Source organism: Glandiceps talaboti, chromosome 8, assembly GCF_964340395.1.
Source record: "Glandiceps talaboti chromosome 8, keGlaTala1.1, whole genome shotgun sequence".
Lineage (NCBI taxonomy): Eukaryota > Metazoa > Hemichordata > Enteropneusta > Spengelidae > Glandiceps > Glandiceps talaboti.
The window spans coordinates 18,884,804-18,895,773 of record NC_135556.1 but is presented as its reverse complement, the minus strand read 5'-3'; positions in this window follow the sequence as shown (position 1 = coordinate 18,895,773).

The following is a 10,970-nucleotide window of genomic DNA, read 5'->3' as shown; positions in this document are numbered from 1 at the left end:
TGCTAAACTTTTATGACCAGAACAAAATTTATATTTTATGTTACCGTTCCAGAATGAGTTTAACTTCTCAGGTGTTCTCTTTTCTCTGTCGGTCTTCATCACCGTTCTTAGTATTTGTTTGAATATGACCCTTGTGAAGAAAATTCTTCTGGCGTCCATATTAACACTGTCAAGTTGATATGGTATTGCTTTGTTGAGTAGACGAATCTTGCACTGATGTTCCATTTCGATGAGGTGTTTAAAAACATCGCGTGAGTTCGTCTCACCAAGAACAAGTAAGGAGTCTGCAGTTTCTTGCAGAATGTCCCGAGCGTACAGGACAAGGAACTGGACGTCTTGTTGCATGTTCAAAAGGTCATCTTCGGTGATATCTTTGAAGAGATTTCTCTCAGGTATAAAGTAATGAGGGCAGTCTTGATGCACTAAACACCAATTCAGAGCCTTCAATAAAGCGACGACTCTATTGGCTATACCATCCATTGTCCAAACATAACTCGAAGTGTTCTCCAGTGTCCAGAAAAAGATATTTTTTAGGTGGTATGATTTTAAAGATTTGTACTTAGGCTTCAGATACTGTTTGTATAACTGTTTGAACACACGATATGACACACGTTGAAGCTCGTTTAGGCTTCTTGATAGAATAAGTTCGGCTTCAGCGAATGATATACGCCATTCCAGAGAAGTTTTGCTTCCTTTCGGCGGCCTCGGAACCAAACAACATCCGTTAGACACTATTATTTCCATTGTTTCCCTAGACGGCCAGTTCCCTGGGCGCGGTCGGATCGTCCATTCCTTGGCGAATGATGGCCATGTCTTGGTAGTCAAGGTCAGCACCATATCGAACTGACACGAGTACGACTTCTCTTTAATAACGAGCTGAACTGCAGGTTGGTCTTTTCCGATATGAAGAGACAGTGGTACATCAAGACGACGTTTGCCGAGGTGTTTCCAATAATTACCGAACGGCTTCGAACGCATGTGTTTTCGTAGGTGAATATACGCCATTAATTGACAGTGCATTTCAAATTCATTGACGACTTCGTTTGGAGACAGGTACAGTTCAATAGCTCGAGATGATGACAACGCGGTGCACATGTCAATCAGCTTCTCCACTGACCGTTTGTCGACAACCCTTAGGTTGACCCATCCAGAATGTTCACTTTCAACCATTTCAACAAAACACTGGTGGGAGAGAGCTGATTGATTCGAACTTTCCGCTTCCCTTTGTTCCTGAGACTGTACTCTTGAATCAAAAGCAATAATATAATTCAAATTCATGTTAACATCAATTTCGTCAAAAATTCTGTACGTCTTTTCCTGATCACGAACAGATATAACCTCGGGGACAGACAGTCCTTCGAATGTACTGCCAACAAGTGCAATTGTGATGTTTTCCATATCAACGATACTGTGAGGGACGTACGGTACTATGTTTGTCATCGTCCTAGGTAATGTTGTCGGAGTTCCAATGATTGAACGAATCAACGCATTACAAGTACCGAAATACAAATTGTGTGATTCATCCACATTTTCCTCTGTCAATGACTCTCCTAGGAAAGAATTTATCTGTAGAGGTAATGCCCATTTTTGAACAGCTTCACCAAGATAACGCCGTCCGATGTTCGTGAAAAAACGACTACTCAACATAGTTACTGTAGAAAAGACATAAAATAAAATATATTATTTCCTAATAATTGACAATTGGTGGTTGCGTATTTTTTTTTTATCTTAGTGAAAATATTGGTGTTTCATTCCATGCAATATACAGGTGAGTGTACGAAGAGTGGTTAGCATCGTCTTCCTTTAGGGTTTGATGAAAGCTATCCAACACCTGTGAGTTGAAATGGTAATAAATCAAAGGGGAGAACTTCTACAAGATAGTTTTGTATTATACAGAAAGTATAACAAATGTTGGTCTTTAACCTGCCAAGCCAAAACGTTTGTTTGAGTTCATATTGGTCTGATTAATTAAGCAATATATCCCTGCTTTACTTTGTCAAAAAGTGAATCATACAGTAGACAAGGAAGAAATCTTCCTTGTGAACGAACCCAAGTACAATGTGTGCCGGACTCGAAGAGTGGTAGTCAAGTGAATTTGACCCAAGGAAGCCTTCATTAGTTACAAGGTAGGGGGGCATAGTTTAGAGAATGGGATTAGGGGAGGGTCACATTTTACTTTGACTTACAGTATTATCTAACTTAGCATTATTATGTGATTTTGGCATCCTATCACTGCGCATCGTATGCAACCTCCATGAAATATAGCCGGTAGGTGCACACTTAGTGACCCCTCAAAATTAATATTATTTTGATTGTTGAGGAGAGAAGTGGGTGCAATAGGAGTAGAACGGAAACATTTGGGTAATGTATTAGGGATAAGGTTGCAGAAATGTCGACCTTAGTCCAGACAATGTTGGGAGTGTGCCCATACATCTAATGTTTTGGAATTAACGTTCTGGCCTGCAACTCAGCCAATGAGATCCAAACACAGGCACTGATTAATGCAGTGCTTTCAATTACAAATATACTGTGGTAGTAGTAGTTGGGAAATAACCAATGCCATCAAAACTTTCAACGGTGGCAGCAGTGGTATTAATTCCTTTAAACCATTGATTCTGAGACTAGTGCCCTATTCCATGTCTGAAATTGAAACCATGTTTTAAAATATTTTAACAGGGGAGGAATGACGGAATCGGGGGATTGCCATATTTGACACAACAGGGACTGATCCCCCCCCCCCGTTGTAATTACTGAAGGCTCCCCCATACAAACACATTATACAACGTATAACAAAGGATGTCGACCTTGACCTGCTTGTTCGACAACGAAAGTAAGAAACCAGACGTAATCAGAAAATCTTGTAACTGGAACAATACTGTTTCTATTCACGGTCCAAACAGCGTACGATAATTGGGTGTGTGAAGTTGGCTCCCGTTTCCTGTTCCCTTATTCATTTCCTTATTCGCAATTTGGCTGTTGTGCCCATATTTCTCTACTGTGAAGTTGTTAGCTCACAACACACTTCTAGTCTATTGTAAGCCCGAACTCCCTTGGCAAGGCATGCGTAACACCCATTTTTATAGCATTTAAAAACGTGTCGCAGTTTAATACCAAGCGTCCTTGCTTTTACCACAGTGCGATTTTTATCGACTTGGTCACTTACAAGAAACTGGTCAAATCTACTCATCTATTGACCATTATTTGAGTATAGCATAAAATCATAATCATTAGATCCGTACAATACCCGATCATATTAGTGCAATGCCAGTGTTTGTGTAAAATACAGATTAGGCAGACCATGACCTTGAAGCATTCCGTAGCACAGGGTCTATGTCCACCCTCAACAGAGTCAGGTACGTTTACAGTTGTACCTGCAAGACGTACTTTGTGCACGTTGTTGAGCTGTCGAGTCTATGGCATTGTTATATTATCGCTTGATGTTTGAAATGGATTAAGTTTTGAAAGTTAAATGCTAATTTTGTAGTTTTGACAATATTGAACACACTTACCTTTGACTTTGCCTGCAACCCATAATATTATGCTATTGTCAGCGTGTTTGACACAATCAGTTCTCGTATTATCACAAAACACTACACGAGATTCTACGAGAGCATCAGACGGGGTATTTCGATGCCAACAATTTTGCCGAAGTCGGGCTTGTCATACATATGTTTTTTGTAATTCGATAACTGCAAATCAGAGAGTTACAAAAATGAAAGGTGTTTTCATTTTTTTTCCAATATATTACACGAGGGAGGTGTATCATGAGCTCTGTCGAGACATTTTTAACTCCATGAGCAGTTTCCAAAATGTCAACCTGTTTGGTAAATTTAATGTTTTTAATGTGTTTTATATAAATAATTTTTTTAATATCACTTTAGCATTTTTTTTATTGTATCTGTCCTGGTTGCGTATTGTAAATAGTTGTAAATTAATGTTTTTACGAACCTGTAATTGGGGCAACATGTTGGTTTATGAAAAAAAATAAATGAATGACTGAATAAATGAATGACTGAATAAATCAATCAATCAATCAATCAATCAATCAATCAATCAATCAATCAATCAATCAATCAATCAATCAATCAATCAATCAATCAATCAATCAATCAATCAATCAATCAATCAATTATTAATTAATTGAAAAGAGTACATCAGAAACAGGTCGTCTTAAAGTTTGGATCATTATATGTGTTATGGGTGCCGAATGTACCTGTGATCGTGTTTTACTAAATACAATCCTCCTGGCCCCGTCTGGGACACAAGACCACCAGCTACTTCTGCCACGTTGAGCATTGACCTTCGACTCATGTAAAACCCATCTCCTCTAACTCAGTCATCACTGTTCATCGCCAGGCAGTCTTTGGTCTACCACGTTTGCGTTTCCCAGGTGGTGTCTATGTAACTGGGCTACTTTAGGTAAGCGTTCTTGGGACATCCTCAGCACATGTCCAACCAATTTAAACCCTGCGGCATTTTATTTCTTGTGATATGATGTTACAGGCAGTCTTCAGGTACAAAATATCTTTATCTTATTAATTTTATTTGGCCAGTAGATGCTACATACACATGTTACAGATCTTAAGGAGACAACCATTGTAGAAGGCGTTGACTTTCACTGTGACTGTATGATATTTTAAAGGGGTTTGGCTCTAGTAGCTAGTAATACACAGTCCCTCAATTGACACCTACAAACCCTATGTCTATGGAGGGGGTCAGCATGGAACAAACAGATACTAGTATACAAAATGCAGTGTTAAATTATATAGTATAAAAATGGCATATCAAGGTATGCAATGAAATTTAGATCACACGTCATGTATTACGTTGATTATAGCATGGTATTCTAATAGAATAACCACTGTAGTCTGCACAGTGTAGCAGGTAGTCACTGTAGTCTGAGCTGTTTTGCCCCAGACGGGACTGCATGACCTCGAGGTGCTATACCATTGAAATAACGGAACCGTGACTAGACTGTGAGAATAGTGACGGCGTAAGTTTGTTTGCATACACAGTTACAATACCAAGTTTCTGTTATTGAGGTTACATGTTAGGGGTAAGTATTGGTTACTATAGTAACTCTACTATAGTTTAAATAATATCCAGTGAGTGCTTCTAATCAAAATATACATATCTGGCACGTATTTTACTTTGAATCATGCCTTCAACATTGCACTTGTTCTAGACCAATGTAAGTGTCAGGACTTGAATAAACAGTTCTTATTTTTGTGTAGACACGGCGATGATGTGTATATATGTTCTGAATATTAAATGATTGTGGGGGGGGGGGTAAGGCAATGTACAATCTTAAACCGAATAGTCCAAGACGAAAGTACGTGCTATATTTTGTTTTTCCTACTGTGGTAACCAAGGTAACAGAGGGTCAGCCACTTAGCTCGACAGTGCGTTCCAAACAACAAGGTGGAGCCCGGGCATTCATTAATTCATTATATACGGAGCGTGAATTGTATACATGAATGGTGTGAGTGTAAACGTTAGCATATTTCAAATATTACACCAAGCCAATTCGACAGTGAATGAAACATCAATTTTTATTAGGTTTGAAAGGCAATGAAATGTCATGTCATGTAAAACTATGCAATCGATGAACAAGGTCAGACAATAACTGTCTCATGAAAGACGTTGCTTTTGAAAACAGTAATTCCGTGTGTTTTGCTTTGCTGTACACGATGTTTTCGAAAAGAAAAACCCAGAAAGACAGCTACAACATCGTTGTCTTATTACGTAAACTTCACTAATAATTGATGTTCTTTTTGAAGGAAAGGCGTGTAGTATATATGTCGATAATACATGTTTCCGGGATCGCTTCGTAGATTGGGGTGGCGTGGGTGGTATTATTATACGGTAAAATGGACATTGTTCGTTTGAATTTATATCACAATAGGGTGATATATTACTAAGAAGACGTATAGTCGTCAAATACTGAATCTCTATTTGCCAACGTCCGTCCAACAACCTTTAATATGCAAATACTTACACAAATAAATGGTTTTCGTATTGCTATTGACTAGATCATTATTCACCAAGTTCCTTAATTCACCAAGCTCCTTAATCAACACAATAAGATACTAAGCCATAATAACTCCTTAGGGAGCCTTCAGTAATTACGGGGGGGGGGGGAAAATCAACCCTAGTCTGTGGCATTAAGGTTAAGTGTGTCCCTCCCTCTAGTCCGTTGTGTTAACAAGTGACCCTCCCTCAATATCCTTTCTATAAAATATGACCCTCCGCTGTTCAATATTTCAGTGAAAAAATATTTTGTTTTTTCACCGCCTCCCTGTGGCGTAGTTGTTAGACTTAGTAATTAAGTTTGGAGATCCTGGGTTCGAATCCCCGCACTAAAGACAGGGAATTTCTCGATACCATCACAGTTAGTTTGTGTTTGTATTAAATCAATGCCTGTGTTTGGATCTAATTGGTTGCTATGAAGGCCAGAACTCCCAAGGACGAGATGAGCACACAACTGACTACCTCATGAGGTCAACATCTCCACTCCACCACGTTATTCCCTTTACTACTGTGAGACCCGCTCCTCTCCTGACACCTCAGCTAACAGTTATCACCGTATTTCACTGATTACCTTACAATGGTGGCAGTGGTAGGATGTGGTAGTAGCAGCATTTGGAACATGTGCCAGTGTTGGGATCATGCCAAATCACAAAATAATGAAAATTTAGATTTAAAAAATGAGACAAAGTAAAATGCGGCTCTCCCCTAATTTTCCATTTTCTAAAACATGACCCTCCCCAATTCCCCCTCCCCTCCCTTGTAATTACTGAAGGCCTCCTTAGCAGACACGGCGTCTTGGGGTGAGTCACCACCGCCTTTACATTATGAAGCTCTACTTCCGCATATACAACATAATTGTTTTTACTGCTACTGAAATAATACAGAGACAGTTGGCAAGTTCGGCAACTTTTTCCGCTACTAGCCCAACACTGTTTTATTCAACTGCATGTCATTGAGAAACATTCCTGGACACTTTGGCCTCCATACTACATTGACTACTTGGATAACAGCAAGGCATAGTATGCAACTACACTTTAACGACGCATCACACAAAGGTATGTCGCTAAAGACTACAGGTTATGACTCAACCACATACCTTGTTGTACAGTGGGCGCCATAGTTTATGGCTAACATAAAGCTGTTGTTCTATTACTGTATGTAAACACTGTACAGACCTTGGATCCATGACTCAATGGGTCTATGTAAAAACTACGATATTTAACATTTGCGTTTTAATTTTGTTTTGGCCTATATCACAATAGCTTGACTTTTTTTCAGTAATGTAACCATGGCCCAAGCTCTATCTCTTACTAATAGTTATAGGACTGATCCAGCCCATTTAGTGGATTTAACAGGGGTAAACGTCTGTTAGTTTGTCCGAAACAATGGAGACGAGACGGGTAGGAGTATAACATTAAGCTTGTGAACCTGTTTACTGTGACTCATATATTGTTATCATGATAACCTGTGTTCAATATGAACATCTTCAATAATTATATAGTGCTATTGGAGTCAAGGGTAACATTTTGAGATGCAGTACTTTCGTCTAGTCTTTGTATTATCACTTACGGTTAGGCCTAAAAATTGTTTGGTTCCGGTTACCCAACCCACCTTGTTTTTCACTGCCGACCCTAAATTCTTTTTTACGAATTTGAGAAAAAAATTATAAATTGCGAAAATTGTGAAGTCTCGCAAGAAATAGTGGTTGCGGAAACTGACATCAACTTATTAAAAAGACAAAATAAAACTGTTCTTCCAATCTGTATTAATGGCTGTACATCTGATGAGAAGAAACCAATGACACAGAGACCATATGGAAAACAATGGAAAACATATTCTACCTGAACTAGACACTCACATATGAAAAAAATTGTATAAATAAAATCTACCAAATCCACCTATTCTAAAATTGAGCGTAATCGGAACCACACAATATTTTACTAGGCCTTACTGTTTCAGTGCTACCTGCCTACTCGCAATCAAACAAATGACAAACATCATGGTACGTCCAAGTAATGATTTCTTTTCTCATTCTGTTCTCATTTCATTTTTTTTATTAGCCAGTGATACTACTTAGTAGTCACGATGACAAAGTTACCAAGTAAACGCAGTTGGGGTCAAGTTGCTCAAAGAATCTCGTGGTATCCAGCCGTTCATAGTCATTTGTCAACTTTGTTTCACATGAGAAAAAGTTTTGAAGAAAAGTACAAACAACATTTCAAAGTTATCGGAAAATTTCTTGGTACGAGCACTCGACGGTCGCAATATTGGCAAATGACCAATATCAAGATAACACCTGTAGGAAGCAACTTTGAGGGATTGTCTTTTCCAGAAATTCGTTGTTTATCCAAGGGGAGCGACTTTATTTTTGATGAACTGGACATAAACTTGAGACTGACTTCTTTAGTAGCACGTGAAACTGATGATAACCAAGATAAAGGGATATTTAAAATGAAAGACATTGAAGAGGGGGTCAGATTTGTCGACCTTGATTTTAGTAATAAATATCCGGGACATGCATATTTGACAATTCCAAGTGACCAACCATTAGTACAAGCACTATATGGTGTTTTAGAGAAAAGAGAGGACGCCCGGAAGAAGTACTATTTGTCTCCAACTGAAGTACTTAACGAATTCCAGATGGTATTGGAATACCAAGGCTACAAACCGATGAGGTCCGACACTGAAACATCTAGAGGTAAGCAGCCGAATTTGAAGCCAATCCTTGTTGTCCGAGAGCTGCCAGCCATACAAATGATGTTGAAGACAGATGATGGCATTTTAACATTGGATTTAACAATAGCTTTGCCATGTTTTGCGTGGCCGTCATTTGCCATGGAATGGGTTTACCGTCACAGAAAAAGTGGTTGGCCATCTAAAATCCTTATAAATAATTTGCTTGACGAAGGCTGCAGTGTTGTTCCTAGACCTCCAAACAAAGCGGATGAATTTCGAAAGACATTACTTTGGCGACTGTCCTTCAGTGCAGCAGAACGCGTGCTCATGAAAGATCTCACTGAAGAGCAGAAACTACCATATCTCCTTGTCAAACAAATTTATAAATTATTCTTACGGCGTCCCGGTCAAGAAGGGATCAAATCGTACCATCTAAAGACAGTCTTCTTCTGGACATTAGAAGCAATCCCCCGGGAGCAATGGACTTATGATCTTGTTGTTCATCGTGTATTGGATATTTTGAACCGCTTAAATCGATACCTATTACGTGGACACTGTCGCCACTATTTCATTATCAAAAAGAATATGTTTGGTCGTATTGCAGACGACGTGTTATTTGTAACGCAACAGAGATTACAAGTCATCATTTTATACATTCCTACTATTTTGTGTGGCAACAAAGAATCTCTCCGTCTAGCCCTCACAGAAGAAGATCAGTCCCGCCGTAAATTGATTAGCATGAAATGTGTATTACTTGCCATTGACACCAGGGAATCATTCATGCAATACATCTCATCCAGTTTAGACTCCCAAGAGTTACAGATAGGAAATTGGGAGAGAGTTCTTGGAGCTGAAATGAAACACATGGCAAGAAGATTGTGTGCGGATATGGACTCTGTATTTTCAGTAGATATGTACATAGGTAAGCCCACTTTATCCTTTTTTAGAGTGACTGTCTAAAAATATTCAGTTAAAACTTAATGGTTCTTGAAAATAACGAAATACTGCAATGATATACTCTGGCAATTTTGTTCCTAGTATTAAAGGTGAGAATTCATGCTAAACTTTCTACTAGTCGTGCATGGTGTATGTATTTTGTGACCATTGATTTACCAGTTCGTCATGAGACATCTTGGATTGCTTACATTCTTAGTTGCACAATGTTTTTCTTTGTAGCACAATGGACTTGCGTTTGGGTCACATTTTATACCACAGACCGGACTTGGTTTCCCCCGCCTCTCTTGAAATATACCGAAGGCTCCCTAAGGCACATAGTTGCATTCCTTGTTATAATCTTACCATTTACGGGGTTCAACAAGTAAAGAACCAGACTGTGTTTCTCTGCATTACAGACCATATTTAAAAAGATTCGACAGGGTGTGTAGGCAAGACAGTCTTGGTGACAGGTCGCATATTGTCTCTATCAAAGTCAAACATGACTGCCGCATTTATAATCAAACTCCGAAATGTAAGGTTTTCTTTACGAGGTGAGAATCCAATCAATATACATGAACAGTTAACAATATTGAACAGTACTGTGTAATGCGATAACTGTATTCATTGCGAGAATGAATGTTCATACAGACTCTGGGTTTATAGGTACAAATGAAAATTCCGAAGCTGAGAATCAAAAAGATTTTGATTCCATGACTGTTTTTGCTGTGTGAGTAGAAAGTTTCATTTGTAAACTCGTTTCGATTGTAAATCTCACTTATCGATCAGTTCGATTTACTAACCAATATCATATTTCTTTAAAATTTGCATCTAAAAAATAAACGACCCATTTTTTAAACACCGTGCTTTCTTTTCCCCCCACAGAAATTGACAGGATTGTCAAGCGACATTTCATGGATGACTTTAGCCGTTACAAACAGAATTTTAACATACCTACTGGAAAGTCACATAGTTCTCGAACTTCAATAAAATACGTTGCAGCAGTGTCTGCAGCAAGTAGATGCATCGAACGTCTTCTTGATTATCTACTGGCAAGAGAACAACAAAGTTACGATTTGTCGTCAACGACGCTGAGAAACTTTCTGCAACGTCCCGAAGAGTATGGTGGTATAGTGCCTCATGATCAAGATGAAATTAGAGATGTGATAATGGATTTGTTAGAAAGGGTAGACAGGTTTTTCCCCATAATGGAAGAGAATTAAGTGTCCATTCATCTTGTCCTCGTACGTACCCATAGCAAAACATGAACTTCCCTGACATAGGTTATTCCTCGAATCGTTTGTACGTGTACAGCACAGCACACTGTCACT